At 38.5% G+C, this 20284-nt stretch overlaps 1 protein-coding gene across 3 annotated transcripts in view; it reads left to right on the forward strand.

Moving 5' to 3' along the window:
• Positions 1 to 3779: 3779 nt before the first annotated feature.
• The window catches only part of Steap4 (STEAP4 metalloreductase), a 45505-nt gene continuing 29000 nt past the window's right edge, over positions 3780 to 20284 (forward strand). The window contains exons 1-2 of one of the 3 annotated variants that reach the window (XM_058585033.1): positions 3780 to 3929; positions 10239 to 10309. The gene's annotated coding sequence lies outside the window, so the exon portion shown is untranslated. The remainder of the gene's footprint in view (positions 3930 to 10238; positions 10310 to 20284) is intronic. The other 2 variants (XM_046462477.2, XM_046462478.2) reach the window with 2 other exon arrangements.

Raw genomic sequence — 20284 nt, forward strand, 5'->3', positions numbered from 1 at the left:
ACTCTGCTCTCATTTCCTCAAGTTGCGTCTCTCTCAGGCTCACTTTCTCTGCACAGTGACCAGATTCATATTCTAGCAGTTCAGCAAAGAATGTGCAATTTCCCAGGTTGTCCCAGGAAAGACCCTTATTGGCCCCTGTAGATCATGTGCCATCACTGAGCCAATTGCTGTAGACAAGGCTCTGTGCTTTGATTGGACAAGTCTAAGTCAGGTACCTGCTGCTAGAATCCTTAGTAGTAATATCAGTTCAACCTGGACCACAAAGAGGAAGATTGTGCAAGGTGTTTGTCAAAGGAAAATGAGAATATCATTAGCAGAAAGAGAAATGGATGCTTCAGGGCCAGGACTACAGAAGCCAAAGAGGTACCACAGGGCCAAAGATTAAGACGACACTCATTTATCAGGTTCAAACAGGGTGGGTTTTGAGAGTGAGCATCTCTTCCCTCACCTTCCTCTAGAAAGAGCCATAGATGCTAAGCAAGCAAAAAACAAAATATATATTACACCCACATTCAAAATTATTTCCCAGAGGGCCTGCACTTCTTACCAGCAGAGATTCATTTCTTTGGCTTAGGCAAGACATGTCCAGAAATACCTTAATTTCTAATTTCATTTTTCTCTCCTCCTCCTCCTCCTCCTCCTCCTTTTTCTCCTCCTCCTTCTCCTTCTTCTTTTTAATTTTCCCTAACAGGGAAACAGAAGAGGACCAATCTTTAAGTCAACAAGAGTTTCCACTACACATGTTAATGATAGAATACCAAAAACAGACTATTGCCTCCAGGCCAAACACCTTTTAAAAGCTGAATCCCATAACAGTGTGGAATTCTTTCCTGGTGTGCAACATCTGGGAAGGTTTATCTGGAGTTCTGATGATAGTGCTACAGAAAGAAGGATGAATCCTGCCAACAACAAATCCTTAGGTATTCAGGTTACTGGCATCTTTGGAAGCTTAATTTTCCCCTACAGCAAGGCTTTAAGGAAAAACTTGAAGAGTTATGAATTGTGTGTTGTCCCTCCTAGGCCTAAGGGTAAAAATCAGTCTTTAAACCACAAGATAAGTAAGCCAAGTGCCTCCTACATTTAGCACTAATAAACACAATTTTTTCCATCCCTCATATCCCAGTAATTCAATCATCCATCCTTTTCTGGGTCTCTGGTTGCCTTTAGCAAAGAAACAGCTTACATAACTGAAATATATCTGCCTCTCATAACAACCAAGATTCAAATTTTTCATCCACTTAATAATGATCAATATATAAAGCAAGGATTCTATTATTAGTTGGAGGCTACAGTTGGGAATATGGTTGTCCATTATGTCAACCCATAATAGATCCAAGTATTACCTAGAAACCAAAGTGGCTTGCTCCATAGACTCCAGCTGTCTGCATCTGGAGGCAGACAGTTCAAGTGCAAATCTTCACTAATAAGAAATTAGTTGACAAGAGTTTCACATATACATGTTATTAATAGACTACCAAGTCAGCCCCTTCCAGGGTCAGTCCTAGTTAAAAGCCCCACCTTTTCCACTGTAAGGGAAAGGCCTGGAAAAAGAGAGAGAAATGACCAAGACCCGAGGCCAAACAGACAGGAATCCCTAAAAAAAAAAGAATAGTCTTAATTTTCTGCTACAGTAAGAGTTTAAGGAGAAACTAGAAGACTTATAAATTGTAGGTCCCTCTTAGAACTAAGGGGAAAATCAATCTTTAAACCACAAGATAAATAAGTCAAGTGCCTCTTAAGTTTAGTACTAATAAAGACAATTCACTTTTATTTGTTATTCTAAGCTATGTCACCACAGATATAGCTGCCTCTCTTAACCGGATGACAGTAAACCTTAGAATCTTATAACTCACTTCCCTATTTATTGAGCAGCTCTCTCCATATAAAATGCCTTCCACTGGAAGGGCCTGCAAGGAGAGATGGTAGCCAGAAAGTTTGGTGCCCTCAGCAACTGTCCTTTCACAGTGACCATTTGTTTTCTATTCCTTTGGCAATTAACAAATCCACATTCTGGTTATAAATGTTGGAGTCAGTATGTTGAGAATCAAATTTCTGTCCCCACAAAGCTTAAAGACAGATGTTAGACCAGGGCACTTCTACAAAGCAAAACACTTCCACACTCCCAAAACTCTGCAGTGTAAAACCCAGAGTTCTCCCAATCTGTCTTTCACCAGATATCAAATTGGCCAAGCATTGGCCTCTTAGGCACACACACTTCTTTGACCTATCTGTCTACAAACTGGAAAAATTAGATTCTATAAATATATGAATACCTTTTTAAATTCTTCCCTGGCCTAAGGATACTATCAGATGAACTCTTTGCAAAAGATGATAATTTGCAGTAGACTCTTTAAATTATTGAGTGCAATAAATACTTACATGCAAAGGGCTGTGCTACATGTGGTGGACAATTCCAGGCTGAAAAGGATAGGGCATCAACCCTCAGAGTTGGTGCTCCAGAAGAGGAGCACAATAATAACTCTCTTGAAAGGAAAACTGTCCTAATTGCTGTGTGAAAAGTATAAATATGAGCTGGGAATATAGCCCAGTGGTATAGTGCTTGCCTAGCATTTATGTGGCCTGGAGTTTGATCTCCAGTACCACCAAAAAGAAAAAAAAGGCATAAACAATACTGTACTGACATTGTATAGAAAAGGAAAAGATTTAGTTACAACTATGTCTCAGAGAAGACTTCCTGGAAAACACTGGGACTGCGCTAATTCCAAGGAGAATTACAATCCAAGCAAAGGGGAGGTGAGGTGGACTCAGCAGCTCTGGGAACATGCCTCCCATGTGACTGGGCCTCTGGACCTTGGCAAGGAGGCATGTATTTTGAGGCCAGATGGCCAGGTGAGAGACAAACTGGGAGGACTCTGTGTCTTAAACCACAGAGTTTGGGGGTACAGGAGTGCTTTGCCACATATGGTATCATGATTATTTAAACCTTAAACTATCATGGGTACAGTTTTTGAACTCCTCCTTTGTAAAAAGACACATCAATCCCAATTGCATTCACAGTTGGCCTCCATATCCAAGGTTCCACATTTTTTGATTCAAATAACTGCATATCAAAAATAATTTCGAAATTTTTTTTTCATCTGTACTGAACATAGGTATTTTTTTCTTCTTACTGGGCCTCAAACAATGCCATATAACACCTATTTACACTGCATTTACAATTGTATTAGGTAGTATAATCCAGAGATGATTTTAAATATATGGGCAAATGTGAATAGGTTATAGGGACTTGAGCATTCCTAGGTTTTTATACCCATGGGAAGTCCTGGAACCAATCCCTCACTAATAGAAGGACTTCTGATCCCTCTTTCATTGTTTTGCTTCCTTCAAAAGATTTATCTGCCCAATAAATACCTCAAAACAAGAGCATCCAAACTATGATCCCAATAAAAACCCACGGTATCCAAGCAGAGAACAATGTCACCTTTTACTCTGAACTGAGACAAGACTGCAGCAGGAGAAATGCCTAGGAGCCTAGCTCAGGTGGTGTTTTCTCAGCATCTCAGAGAGACCTCTCTGGCTCCTTCATGAAAGGTGTGCTCCTCTGCCTTCCTAAGCTCAATCAGCCTGGGATTCAAAGATCCCAAGAGCTCAGGGAAAAACCCTTAAAATCCCCCGCTAGCCAGATGTAAGCGGGGACATCTGCAGCAACAACAACACAGGAAGTTCTGGTCCTTCCAGCTTCCCGGGATTTCCAGCTTAAACTCTTCCCGGAAACTTTTCTTCACGCTTTTCTTGCGAAATCTAGAAGGCCCTCCCTCCTCTCTGGCTTCTTAAACCGCGGAGAGCAGCGAGCTGCAGGAGTGAGCTGGAGGGGACGTCCCGCAAAGCTTCTCTCTCTGGGCCAGACCCGTGGCGCGCACCGCTGCAGCTCCGCTGGACCCCAGCACCGGGAGGCGCTCATCCCGCAGGTGGGTGGGTCACCTTTCCGGCTTTTGTCGTGTACCTTTCTTACACAGCCTTATCTGCCTCCTCCCACCTGAACTACTGCTTCCAGATCCCCACTCCCCAGCCTGCGCGCACTAAGGTGTATTCAAACTCCCCAGCTCGCCCCTCATCCCTCTCGGGGAAAAGTCACCCAAAGTCGCCACGCTATCGGTTCAACCAACTTCTAACTTCCTCGAGTTTTATCGCTTATCACCCAGCGTGCAGACAAATCCGAAAGAGGAAGACAGATGTATTGGCTTCGTTTCTACTTCGTACGTCCGGATTGGTGCACATCTTTGTCACCCATCAGAAGGGACTCTTGAAGAATGTGGGTTGGCAATCAGAACTCAGATCTAAGGTCACATCTTGACCATGAGCTGAAAATTTGTCCTGAGTTTAACACCCTTTTGCATCCTTGATCGTGACTTAAACTTCCTTAAGCAGTTTAGCAATTTTTTTAAGAGTATTATTGTTTATTATTGTATTTTACGTGTGAAAAGACAATAAAACCTTGGTTCTCTGTCCAGAGACAAGTGAAAGGTAGTTCCCCCACCGTCTGCAGTGCAATTCGAGCACGTTTTTCTTTTTTCCCCCCATATAAATATGTACTTTATTCTTTATTCGTCTATTATAATTCAATGTAATAGTGGGATTTGTTGTTACATATTTGTACATGCACACAATATAACCATATAATTTGGTCAATTTCTTCCACACTATCCCCCCCCACTTTCTCTAGTCTACTGGTCTCCCTTTATTATCATGAGAAACCCCACCTTTGCCCCCACCTACTTTTTTCTCTCTAGCTTCACATATGAGAGAAAATGTATGACCCTTAGCTTTCTGACTTTGGCTTATTTCACTTAGCATGATTTTCTCCAGTTCCATCCACTTTCCTGAAAATGACATATAATTTCATTCTTCTTTATGACTGAATAAAACTCAAATATATATTCAAATATAAATATATTTTCTTTATCCATCCATTAACAGACACCTAGGCTGGCTTAATATTTTATTTATTGTGAATTGTACTGCTATAAACATGGGTATGCAGGTGTTGCTATAGTACAACTTACTTTAATTCTTTAGAAGAGATATGGAAGAGTGGTATAACTGGGTCATATGATGGTTCCACTCCTAGTCTTTTGAGGAAACTTCATACTGATTTCCATAGCAGTTGTACTGATTTACAATCCCACCAATAATGTAAAAGTGTTCCTTTTCCTATATCCTCTCTAGCATTTATTATTTGTACTCTTGATGGCTGCCATTCTAACTGGAATGAGATGAAATCTGTAGTTGATTTTCATTTCCCTAATCGCTAAAATTTTTTAACATTTTTTCCACAGATTTGCATTTCTCCTTTTAAGGAGTGTCTATTTAGTTCATTTGCCCATTTTTTGATTGGGTTACCTGGTTTGGGGGTGGTTTTTTTTTTTTTTTTTTGTATTTTTGATAGTTTCTTGAGTTCTCTATATATTCTGTATATTAGTCCTTTATCTGAAAAGTAGCTGGCAAAAATTTTCTCCAATTCTGCATCCTTTCTCTTCACATAGTCTGAGCACTTTCTTTAAGAGATAACTAGTGTAATGGAAAATGAGTTGTATGGAATATGCAGGTGGGGTAAGAGAATTCTATTCCTAGTTCTAACTAGAAACTCAATATCCCAGCCTCAGTTTCTGCAGGTGTAAAATGAAAGGCTGTTGGCCTCAGTGATCCACAAAGTCCAACTCTAACAAGGTGAAAAGCCATGTGACTTAAGATGCTGTAGGTTTGAAATATGATAGAAATTTAGCCAATGATATAAGTACATCTAAGTAATTTTTTTTTTTCAAAATAACACAGGTTTAGTTTTTTAAGGAAACCACCCAGCTGTGGAGGGAAGAGTCTCATCCCACAGGAGCATCTTAAAGTTCTACCACATTTATCATTCAGAGAATACTCTGCTTTCAAAACCATTCTTCATAGCCTTGCTATGTGAGAATGTCCTATTCTCTATAAATGGCCATCATATAAATGTCACTCACATGAAAGAACATTTTTTTTCTGTTACAGTAGGTGTAATTTTCTAAAATGGCACATTTATTTGAAGCAGTAACTTTTTTGAGATATGGCCTTTTGCAAGGCCCTGGGTTTTTCAGAGTGCTGTGATTTAGCACAGTCTGAGAGTCCTCCTGCATGTATTCCACCTGCATGGCAAATACTGCCAGCCCAGAAAACAAGATGAAGCACTCTCTATTATCTGGCTTCGAGGTTGTAAAGTAAATGGTACATGTGTACAGAGAAATTGGGTCACAGCACTTTCTCCATTTGGCAACATTTATGGTTTTACCGAAGTTCACATACCAACTGGAGGCTCAGAAACCAACATATACATGGCCTGACCCTGAACTTGAAATACTTCCAGATACCTGTCTTGCTTAGTCTCACTAACTATTGTTTAGAAGGAACCAAACAGATTTTTTTAAGTCTGTAAGTAAATTGAAAATCCTAGTCCTTGCACTGTGTTGTGAATAACTTTAAGAAAAATAAGTTTATTTGTCATAGAATTTTAAAATTGAAGAAACCCTGAGCAATTACTTGTGTTACTTTTTCTCTTAAAGGACTACCCCTAAATCAGCCATTATTAATATCATTATTAAAGGCATATAGATTCTCCTTTCAAAGTCCAAGTAGTTGAGTCTGCAGTCACTCTCAGAAACACATCTTAGTGTTTCATGATTTCTTCCATCTAGTTCTCTTCATAATTAATTTAAATATTTTTATCCACCTCTAATTAAAAGTCATTTTCTATGTGTGAGGCCCTGGGGTCAATCCCCAGTACTGAAAAAAAAAGTCATTTCCTTGGAAATCTTAAGAAAGACAATAAACTGCTAGCAAAACAAAATAAAACAATACAATAATCCTTTAAAGCTTGAGGAATTGTTAGGGTACCTTGCAGGTAGTTTTCTCTGTGTTATCCTCTGAGGAGGAAGGCATTTGTTAAGTGCCTGCATTTATATCTACCCATAATTCCTATAAGAATCTAGAATATACTGCAGATAATGAATTTTTCTGGATTATCTTTTGGGTTCTTCAAAGTTTAGGTTTGATAATAATAAAAATAAGGCCTTGTTTCAAAGACAAGGTCTCTGGGGTTACCAGTTTGACACATCTTTACATATACAAAAAGAATGATTAATTAGTTCATTATGAAGACTTCCAGATTAGTTCTACATGAAACACTAAATCTGCTCAAAAAATTTTCAATGAGTTGTAGGTCATTTCTAAGATGATCTGGATTAACACTCATTATTTTGTTAGGAAGAAATTAGTCCTACAAGGAATAAAACTAAGTAAATAACTAGAGGATAATTAATGCTTAAAATAATGTATAGTAAGAAAATATACATGGCCTGTATACATAAACAATTTGTTATTCCAAAATAATTAAGGATCAAAAAGCAAAGAATAGTGGCACTATTTCAATATCATCTTTCAGAAATGCATCACTGCAAAAAGAATGCATTAGTCTACTAAATATTTCTACTCTAATTAACTAGGAAGGACATTGACATCCTAATCCAAATTCTTCTTCACAATGTTCTCAAAAAAATTATTTAGCTACGTGTGGAGAGTTTGTAAGACCTTGTACTTTGACAGTCACATGTTTCTCAAAAGTTATTTTGAGAGAGAGGCTTCTTTTAAATGTAGATGATATGATCTGTCTTAAGGTCAGGAAAAAGTTCACTTTTCATCCTAAAAGGAAGAAAAATGTGTGCAAAGAGTATTTTTCAAGTTAGGAACTATTCTGAACAAAGAGAAGACTAATAGATAACTTAATAGAACTATAGAATATGCCTCTTAAAAGTGTTTTAGAAGAAAACAAACTAGTAATTGTCTTTGGCATCAGCACCCAATAGTCAAGAAAAAAAATTGCATTAAGAACAGAGCTAGAAGATTACAAGGCAGGGTGTAGTGGCACAGGACTGTCACCTTAGCACCTCTGGAGGCAGAACCAGGAAGATCTCAAATTCAAGTCAATTTAAGTAAGACCCTGTCTCAAAATTTAAAAAAAAAAAAAAATTGGTTATGGCAATGTAACTGAGTGGCAGAACACCCTGGGCTCAATCCCCAGCACCAGAAAGGGAAAAAAAAAAATGAACAGAGCTGGAGCTCCCAGCAGGTCTGATGGCACTGCCACTGTGGACCATGGAAATAGATTGGAAGGGATATGTAATGGTGGACACTCATAGTGCATCTTTCACCTGTGTCTAGTTTTTAACAGAGTATGGAAACTTTCAGCTTAACTTTGATTCCATGTGAAATGATAGCTGGAACAACTTTGCACAGACTTTGGTAAATGTTTTTTGTCCCGTTTCCCAGTAGATTAGTGTCCCTCCTGTGGACTCCCAGCCTCTCTGCACTCTCCCTCTCACACAGTGCATTGCGTTTGATTATGTATTGCATCTTCCTAGAGACCTCTTTGAGGACAGCGACCATCTAATTGATCACTTGATCCCTGGTACATAGCACAGGGCCGGTACAGAAAGTCTATTCAGTAATAAATCTGTGTAGAAATCATAGAATCTTACCAAGTAGTTTGTTGATAACACTGATTTTTATTTTTGGAAGATGCTGACCATTATGGGCATAGCAGATAAGTATGGATGCTACCTGCACTGCATTAGTTAACATGTTGAAGTGTAATGGCAAAGACCAGATTTTAACTATCTGCCATTGGAGAGAGGCATGAGATTGCTTTGTATTAAACAGTGGATATAAATAGTTGAACTTACTATTTTTTAAGTAGATGAAACTGCAGGAAGTTTGCTGTTTCCTTTCACTGACCTTCATTTTAGTAACCTATTGCATTGCTATACTGGCTTAGTTTTCATAATAAACTTACAACTATAATACATTGGATTCTAATTCATTTAAAGAGTAATTCATTTAAAAGACTTATATAATATTATTAAGGCATTAAACTGAGGTCATAAAGATTAGAATATTGAATTTTTAAGGTTTTTACCTAGGTTAACTTAAGTAAAACAGTTTAGTCCTTCTTTGATACCTGAAAGCCATATGAAACCTACAGAGCATTTCAAAAGGACTAAATAATATCAATCATTCTTACACACAAACACACAAAATATTACCATATTTCTAGTTATTTCTTCCTTAATACCAAAGTACAAAGGTAATCTCTTCAGCTTATTTGATTCTATAACATGGAAAATAGGAGGAGGCTGAGGAGAAAGAAATTGGGTCAATAAATGGTTCATTGCATTTAATAATATAAGTGTGCCATCGGCATACTTTTTCCAGGTTGAGATCCTAAATTGTACTATTTTTGAGGCACATCTGGGAAAATGGAAGGTAAGTGTTTAGGGTGGTGGTACCTAAAAGACTCCCTGTTTCTATTTCCTGAGGTGAACAGATCTAAAGGAAGGCTTATAACCAAAACTACATGTGAGGTTGACAGAGGCTGGGACTTTTATAGGGTTTGGGGAAACCATATGGATTCTGTTCTCATAAAGAACTTGGGAGCATGAGGAGGAAGGCACATCCTAAGGAAAGTGATTAAGGTCTAAGGTACAGTAAGGATGAGAAAAGTGGTCTCATGCTGTCAGCCCAATTACTTTTTCATCTTTGTGGAGAGAAAGGGAGAGAGGCAGGGAAGGATCCACTGGCATATGACTAAGGAAAAAAAAAAGTCCTGATTTGTAATATTTGGTGATTCTATGCTGTAAAAACTCTCACCATGGATGATTTCAAGTTCCCAGCTGGCAAGTCAGTTCCATCCTTACTACTCAAGGGAGCTGAGACTAAAAACCTAGGAATTGAGGGCTGGGGCTGTTGTTATGAGGTAAATTATGTGCTTAGCATGCAAGAAGACTGGCATTCAATCCCTAGCATCAAATTAAGTATATAAATAACCTAGGAATTACAAAGAAGAAACTGTTTCATTTAAAAATATTTATCAAGTGGCACTGCTCTCAAACTTATGCATCAAAGTATGACAGAAGGGTAGGGAGGGAGTTTCAAAAGCATTTTTCCATGGGGTAAGAAATGAGCTGAACAGCCCTGTCTGATGGGTCTCAGCGAACATTAGAAGCCCTGGACTACTGGGAGTCCTTTTTTCCAAGAGCCATATGAGAAGTGGAGGAAAATGATACACAAAAGAGGGTGCAAGAGGCTGGGGGGGGTAGGGCAGGAAATATCTAAAAATGTTAAGGAGGTACTCTGGTTTTGTTTTGTTTTGTTTTTCTGAGAGAGAGAATTGAATTTTTTTAATATTTATTTTTTAGTTTTCGGCGGACACAACATCTTTATTTGCATGTGGTGCTGAGGATCGAACCCAGCGCCACGCGCATGCCAGGTGAGCGCGCTACCACTTGAGCCACATCCCCAGCCCAAGGAGGTACTTTAAAACAGAATGGAACTCTCCCATCAGCAGGACCTATGGGGCAAGGTCAGATCCACAGCAAAATTGCTCTATCCCCAAGTTGGCAGTCATTAATATTTAGATAATTCTAGTGGCCTTAATATGAAGATTAATTTCATAAGGAAATTTTATTTGATCAAAATAACTTCTCAAATGTCTCTGACTACAGTAGACCTAGAAAAGCAACACTTTTTTTTTTTTTTTTTTTAGTACTCGGTATCTAACCCGGGGGCTTTACCACTGAACTATATCCCAGCCCTTTTATGTTTTTCATTTTGAATCATAGTCACACTAAGTTGCTTAAGCCTCAAACTTGCAATCCTCCTGCCTTAGCCTCATAGTCACTAGGATTATAGGTATATACCACCACACCTGGCAGCACCCATTAATTTATACTGAATATTAAGTGTATTATTACAGATCATCAAAGTAAGCAAATTCTCATGTAATATGTAAGTCAAATAACACCAAATCAATAAGATAGAGTGGTTTATCTGGTAGCAATGACACATCAGATAAACCACTCTATGATGAAGTTGTTGGTGAACCACAGATTTGTAAATTCTTCAGGATTTAAAATGTAAGCAGAGGTCAAGGTAAATTATCCCTGACCTTGTTGTCATGTACCCTAGGCTATGATGAGCCTACATGATGAAATTCTTCACCAAGAAATCATAAAATGATCTTAATTTATCCTGACAGATGCTGCTGGGACCTAAATGTGGCAACATTGATGAGATTTTTAGTTGAACTAGAATATTGACAAAGAACTTACATTAAAAATAAATTCTTTTTCTGTAGCATTCAATTAAAATAGATAAAATGCCTACATTACCTCCCAGTCCTCATAACTCAATGGATTGTAGTGAAACTTAACAGAATCACTGTAGTTATAGCACATGCTATAACTAGTTCCTAGCTAGTTATTAGCAATTAATGTAGCAGTGCATATATCCACAGAAGGTTAATGTAAAAGTTATCTTTAATTATGTTCCGTGACTTGATCAGACTGAACAAGTGATTACTATTTTCTTCTGTCATATTAGCTAGCATAAAAAAAACTGATCACCAATAAATTTGGTTGCTAAGATATAAAGTAACACTTTCTCACAAAATAATTCAGGTTATCTATTTTCCAGCAACCAACCTACAGTGATTTATTTAGATGAAGAGCTTGAAATAATATTGGTCTATGGCTATGAGTAACTTTAAGTAGTTACCAGAACTTATTCTGGAAATCACAAAATCATGATTTACCTTACCACGGTGTTGCTCTAATTCTTACTTCAACTGATGTGCTAGTAATAAGATGGGGAAATATATGAGTTGCTAAGAAGCACACACATCTGAGAAACCAGGAGTGGGGTCTGGAAATTAGTTTGAGCAAGTTTTAAATCTCTTAACGTCCTCTCCATTCTAAATAAAAGTGTGTGTGTGTTCTTTTATTTTTATTTTAACAAATACAAGTTTGGTGTAATTAGAATTAAGATTTCAGTTGAATAATATCACTTTCAGAATGCTTTATCTTAGTTCTGGTTGGTATTCAATTAAAATGGACACTACTTTCCAAGTTTGAAGTCCTTTTCTAGCCAACTTTGTTCTTCTGACTGGTTTATCACTCAGTGACAAAAGTCTACAAATACAAAAAAAGCATTGAGTAATCAATCTTCCATTTCACATGACAAAGTAGGAAATTGTATTAAAATGTTACTAATAGCTTTACTAATCTGGTTGCCAATTGAACTATTTTAAATGCAGTATTTCTGTACGGGTAAGTCTTCACCATCACAGCTGGTGAATACATACACACTTGCCTTCCCTTCCGTCTGGAAAAGTCCTTACCTGGAAGCCACATCTCATCCTATGGTCTCAGCTTGGTTAAAGCTGCCAAATAAAATGCATAATGCCCTGCCAAACTTGAATTTCATATTAAAAGTTTTTGTGTATGAGTGTGATCTAAATATTGCAAGCAATATACTTGCACTAAAAAAGTATTAATTATTTAGCTGAAATTAAAATTTGATTGAGCACAGTGTATTTTTATTTGCTAAATCTGACAACTCTTACAGATATTTATGCTGACCAACTCTCAAAAATAGCCTACCTCTCTCTGTCAAAGCCTTTTGATTTGTCATTCTGTTCTGTATTCTTCAAAACACTTACCATCTGAAATCATCTTGTTTATTATTTATGGGTACGTTGTCCAACTTTTTACAACAGAGTATACACACAGTTTTTGAAGCACACAAATCAGAATTCTGGTTTGCCACTTTTTAAAGGGTTAAAAAGATTTTCAATTGAACTCTATATTTGTATTCTTGTAACTCTATATTTGTATTCTTCACCTCTATCCTCTATCTTCAGCATATAAAATAATACGTGGTATACAGTAGGCAATCAGTAAATATTTTAAGGGATGTGTTAATGGATATATCAAATGACTTTGAAAATTATGTATAAATACCACCAAGAAGAAATTACACTTGCAAATGGAGCAACTTCTAACTACAAAGCTAAAATTAAAAATACACATTTAAATTCTCAGTTAAAACTAGACGAATTAAGTCTGTCAAAAAATCAGAAGAATTCATTGATTATGGAAACAATTTTTAAATAAACGGTAGTCAGTAGTCTTTTTAAACCAAAGTCTTCTGATTTCCCTACACTAAAATGTACTGCATATTCATTAAAAAAATAGAAAAGAAAATATGTGCTCAAATGTGAATGTTTGTTTTCCCTAAAGAGCCTTGATCTCACTATATAAGGATATAATTCAATGAATAAATTAGATGGGTTCTTGTATTAGTATAAGGATTTTACATTTTTAAAATAGTTTTTGCTCTTCAATCATCCCTGGATATATTGAAACAAATGTTCCAAATCACAAGAAGGATGACATAGCTGCAGAACTCCCTCCTGCCCATTTGCCTTATGATGAAAGTAAACATTTGATTGATAGACTTCAGTTTATTATAAATATATTGTCACATAATTGGGGGCTTTGGTAAAGGAAGTTTGAAATTCAGAAAGAATAATAAAACAGAAGGAACCAAAAAATCCTGTTTATAGGCATCAGATTAAAATAAAAAGTCTTGTAATAGCTCATACAGTCTGAAGGTGTTATTTGTATTCCAAAACTCAGTTGCCAAGCAAAATTACTGCATTTGTATGCTGCAATACCTCTGTGTGTGTGTGTGTGTGTGTGTGTGTGTGTGTGTGTAAAGAGGGGATAATGTCTGAGGAATTTAGATATTTGAATGAACAATCACTTCAACATTTCAAAGCTGAATTCTCAAGTGGAGAGAGAGGCAGAGTGACTTTAATAATGTTTTCATGCAAATGATCAACAAGATAGTGTGCTTTAGTACATGAACTGCTATTAAGGAGCACCCTAACAGCCTAGTGCAGTGGTACACACCTGTTACCCCAGAACTTTGGAGGCTTAGACAGAAGAATCACAAGTTTAAGGCAATTTAGCAAGACCCTGTCTCAAAATAAAACATAATAAGGGATGGGGATGTAGCTCAGAGGTAGATTGCTTAGCTAGCATGCAGAAGGCCTGAGTTTCCCAGTACTGCAAAGAGAGAGAAGAAGGGAGGGAGAAAGCACCATAGCAGATTTGTGTGACTTAATCCAACTATAACTTTACAGCCCTTGTAAGAGAGCTTTTCAAGGTTTCCTAGGCAAAGCGACCTAGCTATCTACAATCTGACACCAAGTCTGGATCCCGGCACCCTTTGACTCACTCTGTTGTGAGGCCTGCATATTCAAGTACTCATTTTGCCTTTTTTTTTTTTTTTTTTTTAATTTTTTATTGTGGGTTGTTCAAAACATTACAAATTTCTTGACATATCATATTCCACACTTTGATTCTAGTGGGTTATGAACTCCCACCTTCACCCCATACACAGATTGCAGATTCACATCAGTTACACATCCATTGATTTACAAATTGCCATACTAGTGTCTGTTGTGCTCCGCTGCCTTTCCCATCATCCACCCTCCCCCCTCCCCACCTCTCCCCTCCCCTCCCCTCCTCTCTCTCTACCCCCTCCACTGTATAACCCTGAGGGTCTCCTTCCATTACCGTGCAATTTACCTTCTCCCTCCCTTTCCCTCCCACCTCTCATCCCTGTTAAATGTTAATCTTCTTCTCCTGTTCTTCGTCCCTACTCTGTTCTTAGTTACTTTCCTTATATCAAAGAAGACATTTGGCATTTGTTTTTTAGGGATTGGCTAGCTTCACTTAGCATAATCTGCTCTAATGCCATCCATTTCCCTGTAAATTCTATGATTTTGTCATTTTTTAATGCAGAGTAATACTCCATTGTGTATAAATGCCACATTTTTTTTATCCATTCGTCTATTGAAGGGCATCTAGGTTGGTTCCACAGTCTTGCTATTGTGAACTGTGCTGCTATGAACATGGATGTAGCAGTGTCCCTGTAGCATGCTCTTTTTAGGTCTTTAGGGAATAGACCAAGAAGGGGAATAGCTGGGTCAAATGGTGGCTCCATTCCCAGCTTTCCAAGAAATCTCCATACTGCTTTCCAAATTGGCTGCACCAATCTGCAGTCCCACCAGCAATGTACAAGTGTACCCTTTTCCCCACATCCTCGCCAGCACTTGTTGTTGTTTGACTTCCTAATGGCTGCCAATCTTACTGGAGTGAGATGGTATCTTAGGGTGGTTTTGATTTGCATTTCTCTGACAGCTAGAGATGTTGAGCATTTTTTCATGTACTTGTTGATTGACTGTATGTCCTCCTCTGTGAAGTGTCTGTTCAGGTCCTTGGCCCATTTGTTGATTGGGTTGTTTGTTCTCTTATTGTCTAATTTTTTGAGTTCTTTGTATACTCTGGATATTAGGGCTCTATCTGAAGTGTGAGGAGTAAAGATTTGTTCCCAGGATGTAGGCTCCCTATTTACCTCTCTTATTGTTTCTTTTGCTGAGAAAAAACTTCTTAGTTTGAGTAAGTCCCATTTGTTGATTCTAGTTATTAACTTTTGTGCTATGGGTGTCCTATTGAGGAATTTGGAGCCCGACCCCACCGACTGTAGATCGTAGCCAACTTTTTCTTCTATCAGACGGCGCGTCTCTGATTTGATATCAAGTTCCTTGATCCATTTTGAATTCACTTTTGTGCATGGCGAGAGAAAGGGATTCAGTTTCATTTTGTTGCATATGGATTTCCAGTTTTCCCAGCACCATTTGTTGAAGATGCTATCCTTCCTCCATTGCATGCTTTTAGCCCCTTTATCAAATATAAGATAGTTGTAGTTTTGTGGATTGGTTTCTGTGTCCTCTATTCTGTACCATTGGTCCACACGCCTGTTTTGGTACCAGTACCATGCTGTTTTTGTTACTATTGCTCTGTAGTATAGTTTGAAGTCTGGTATCGCTATACCGCCTGATTCACACTTCTTGCTTAGCATTGTTTTTGCTATTCTGGGTCTTTTATTTTTCCATATGAATTTCATGATTGCTTTCTCTATTTCTACAAGAAATGCCATTGGGATTTTGATTGGCATTGCATTAAACCTATAGAGAACTTTTGGTAATATCGCCATTTTGATGATGTTAGTTCTGCCTATCCATGAACAGGGTATATTTTTCCATCTTCTAAGATCTTCTTCTATTTCTCTCTTTAGGGTTCTGTAGTTTTCATTGTATAAGTCTTTCACCTCTTTTGTTAGGTTGATTCCCAAGTATTTTATTTTTTTTGAAGATATTTTGAATGGAGTGGTTGTCCTCATTTCCATTTCAGAGGATTTGTCGCTGATATACAGGAATGCCTTTGATTTATGCGTGTTGATTTTAAATCCTGCCACTTTGCTGAATTCATTTATTAGCTCTAATAGTTTCTTTGTAGAGCCTTTTGGGTCTGCTAGATATAGAATCATATCATCTGCAAATAGTGATAATTTAATTTCTTCTTTTCCTATTTTTATGCCTTTAATTTCTTTCGTCTGTCTAATTGCTCTGGCCAGTGTTTCGAGAACTATGTTGAAGAGAAGTGGAGAGAGAGGGCATCCCTGTCTTGTTCCAGATTTTAGAGGGAATGCCTTCAGTTTTTCTCCATTCAGAATAATGCTAGCCTGAGGCTTAGCATAGATTGCTTTTACAATATTGAGGTATGTTCCTGTTATCCCTAGTTTTTCTAGAGTTTTGAACATAAAGGGATGCTGTACTTTGTCAAATGCTTTTTCCGCATCTATCGAGATGATCATATGGTTCTTATTTTTAAGTCTATTGATGTGGTGAATAACATTTATTGATTTCCGTATATTGAACCAGCCTTGCATCCCAGGGATGAATCCTACTTGATCATGGTGTACAATTTTTTTTATATGTTTTTGTATCCGATTCGCCAGAATTTTATTGAGGATTTTTGCATCTAGGTTCATTAGAGATATTGGTCTGTAGTTTTCTTTCTTTGAAGTGTCTTTGTCTGGTTTAGGTATCAGGGTGATGTTGGCCTCATAGAATGAATTTGGAAGTTCTCCCTCCTTTTCTATTTCCTGAAGTAGCTTGAAAAGTATTGGTATTAGTTCTTCTTTAAAGGTTTTGTAAAATTCTGCTGTATACCCATCGGGACCTGGGCTTTTCTTAGTTGGTAGTCTTTTGATGGTTTCTTCTATCTCCTCAATTGATATTGGTCTGTTTAGGTTTTCTATATCCTCCTGACTCAATCTGGGCAGATCATATGACTTAAGAAATTTATCTATGCCTTCACTATCTTCTAATTTATTGGAGTATAAGGATTCAAAATAGTTTTTGATTATCTTCTGTATTTCTGAAGTGTCTGTTGTGATATTGCCTTTTTCATCCCGTATGCTAGTAATTTGAGTTCTCTCTCTTCTTCTCTTCACTAGCATCGCTAAGGGTCTGTCGATTTTGTTTATTTTTTCAAAGAACCAACTTTTAGTTTTGTCAATTTTTTCAATTGTTTCTTTTGTTTCGATTTCATTAATTTCAGCTCTGATTTTAATTATTTCTTGCCTTCTACTTCTTTTGCTGTTGTTTTGCTCTTCTTTTTCAAGGATTTTGAGATGAAGTATGAGATCATTTATTTGTTGGTTTTTTCTTTTTTTAAGGAATGAACTCCAAGCAATGAATTTTCCTCTTAGAACTGCTTTCAGTGTGTCCCATAGATTCCGATATGTTGTGTCTGTGTTTTCATTTATCTCTAAGAATTTTTTAATTTCCTCCTTGATGTCTTCTATAACCCATTGATCATTCAGTAACCTATTGTTCATTCTCCAATTGATGTATGCTTTTTCCTTCCTTCTTTTATCGTTGATTTTCAGTTTCATTCCATTATGATCAGATAAGATGCATGGTAATATCTCTACTCCTTTATATTGTCTAAGAGTTGCCCTGTGACATAATATATGATCTATTTTTGAGAAGGATCCATGTGCTGCTGAGAAAAAAGTGTAACTGCTTGATGTTGGGTGGTATACTCTATATATGTCAATTAGGTCTAGGTTATTAATAGTGTTATTGAGTTCTATAGTTTCCTTATTCAACTTTTGTTTGGAAGATCTGTCCAGTGGCGAGAGAGGTGTGTTGAAGTCTCCCATGATTATGGTGCGGTGGTCTATTAGACTCTTGAACTTGAGAAGAGTTTGTTTGACGAACATAGCTGCACCATTGTTTGGGGCATAAATATTTATGATTGTTATGTCTTGTTGGTGTATGGTTCCCTTAAGCAGTATGTAGTGTCCCTCTTTATCTCTTTTGATTAACTTTGGCTTGAAATCTATTTTATTTGATATGAGTATGGACACGCCTGCTTGTTTCCGAAGTCCATATGAGTGATATGATTTTTCCCAACCTTTCACCTTCAGCCTATGTATGTCTTTTCCTATCAAATGCGTCTCCTGTAGGCAGCATATTGTTGGGTCTTGTTTTGTGATCCATTCTACTAGCCTGTGTCTCTTAATTGGTGAGTTTAAGCCATTAACATTTAGGGTTATTATTGAGATATGGGTTGTTCTTCCAGCCATATTTGTTTATTTCTGTTACTAAACATTGTTTGTTTTCCTCTTTGATTGTTTCCCCCCCCCCTTTACTGTCCTACCTCCCACTGTTGGTTTTCATTGTTATTTTCCATTTCCTCTTCCTGTAATACTTTGGCTAGGATGTTTTGAAGAGATGGTTTTCTAGCTGCGAATTCTTTAAACTTTTGTTTATCGTGGAAGGTTTTAATTTCATTCTCCATCCTGAAGCTTAATTTCGCTGGATACACAATTCTTGGTTGGAACCCATTGTCTTTCAGTGTTTGAAATATGTTATTCCAGGATCTTCTAGCTTTCAGAGTCTGTGTTGAAAGATCAGCTGTTATCCTGATTGGCTTGCCCCTAAATGTAATCTGCTTCCTTTCTCTTGTAGCTTTTAAAATTCTCTCCTTATTCTGTATGTTGGGCATCTTCATTATAATGTGTCTAGGTGTGGATCTCTTATGATTTTGCACATTCGGCGTCCTGTAGGCTTCTAGGATTTGGGATTCTGTCTCATTCTTCAAGTCTGGGAAGTTTTCTTGTATTATTTCATGGAATAGACTGCTCATTCCTTTGGTTTGGAGCTCTGTACCTTCCTGTATCCCAATGACTCTTAAGTTTGGTCTCTTAATGTTATCCCATATTTCTTGGATGTTCTGCTCATGGTTTCTTAACAGTCTTGCTGAGCTGTCTATGTTCTTTTCCAGTTGAAATACTTTGTCTTCATTGTCTGATGTTCTATCTTCTAAGTGTTCTACTCTGTTGGTAGTATTCTCCATTGAGTTTTTAAGTTGGTTTATTGCTTCCTGCATTTCTAGGATTTCTGATTGCTTGTTTTTTATAACCTCTATCTCCCTGTATAGTTGATCCTTTGCTTCCTGGATTTGTTTGCGTAATTCGTTGTCGAAGTGATCTTTCATTGTCTGATTTTGCTGTTTAATGTCTTCCTTGATACTCCAGATCATCTGAAGCATGTATATCCTGAATTCTTTATCTGACATTCCATCTGCTGCAGCTGTTACCTCTTCTAAAGTTGCGTTGACCTGCATTGCTTGTGGTCCTTTCTTTCCTTGTCTTTTCATACTGCTTGCGTATCTTTCCTGCAGGTGCGGGCGGCGGCTCTGCTCTCTCCTTATTCCAATTGGGGTGTCGTGGCTACCACGCCGGCAGGTCACTGGGCCTGTTCTGGGAGCTGGTGGCGGCTCTGTTCTGCCCCTACTCCAATTGGGGTGTCGTGTCTGTCGTACCAGCAGGCCACTGGGCCTGTCCTGCTGGTCGGTCGCAGATCTGCCCACCTTTCGGGCACGAGTGGAGGCTCTGCTTTGCCCCTACTCCAATTGGGGTGTCGTGACTACCCCGCCTGCAGGATGCTGGGTCTGTTCCTGGCAAGGGAGGCGACTCTGCTCTGTCCCTACTCCAATTAGGGTGGTGTTTGTACCCCGCCGGCAGGCTCCTGGGCCTGATCCGCCGGTCTGTTGTAGGTCTGCCTACCTTGAAGGCGCTGGCGGCGGATCTGCCCTGCCCCTCCTACCACGCCTGCGGACCCCTGGGCCTGATCTGCAGGTTGATCACTGGTCTGCTCACCCTGCGGGCACGGGTGGCGGTTCCGCTCCACCCCCACTCCAATTGGGGTCACGTGACCACCACACCGGCAGGGCCTGATCCGGGCGTGGGATAAGGATCTGCTCTGCCCCTACTCGAGTTGGGGTGACGTGTGTACCACACTGGCAGGCCACTGGGCCTGACCCGCCAGGCTGTCACAGGTCTGTTTACCTTGCAAGCGCGAAGGGCGGCTCTGCCCTGCCCCTCCTACCACGCCCATGTACTACTGGGTCGTGGGTCTGCCCACCTGGCGGGTGTGGGTGGCGGCTCCGCTCCGCCCCCTCTCCAATTGGGGGCACGC

This window comes from Marmota monax, unplaced genomic scaffold (assembly GCF_021218885.2).
Source record: "Marmota monax isolate L192 unplaced genomic scaffold, Marmota_monax_Labrador192_F-V1.1 WCK01_AAM20220418_F8-fsc00165, whole genome shotgun sequence".
NCBI classification, from domain to species: domain Eukaryota; kingdom Metazoa; phylum Chordata; class Mammalia; order Rodentia; family Sciuridae; genus Marmota; species Marmota monax.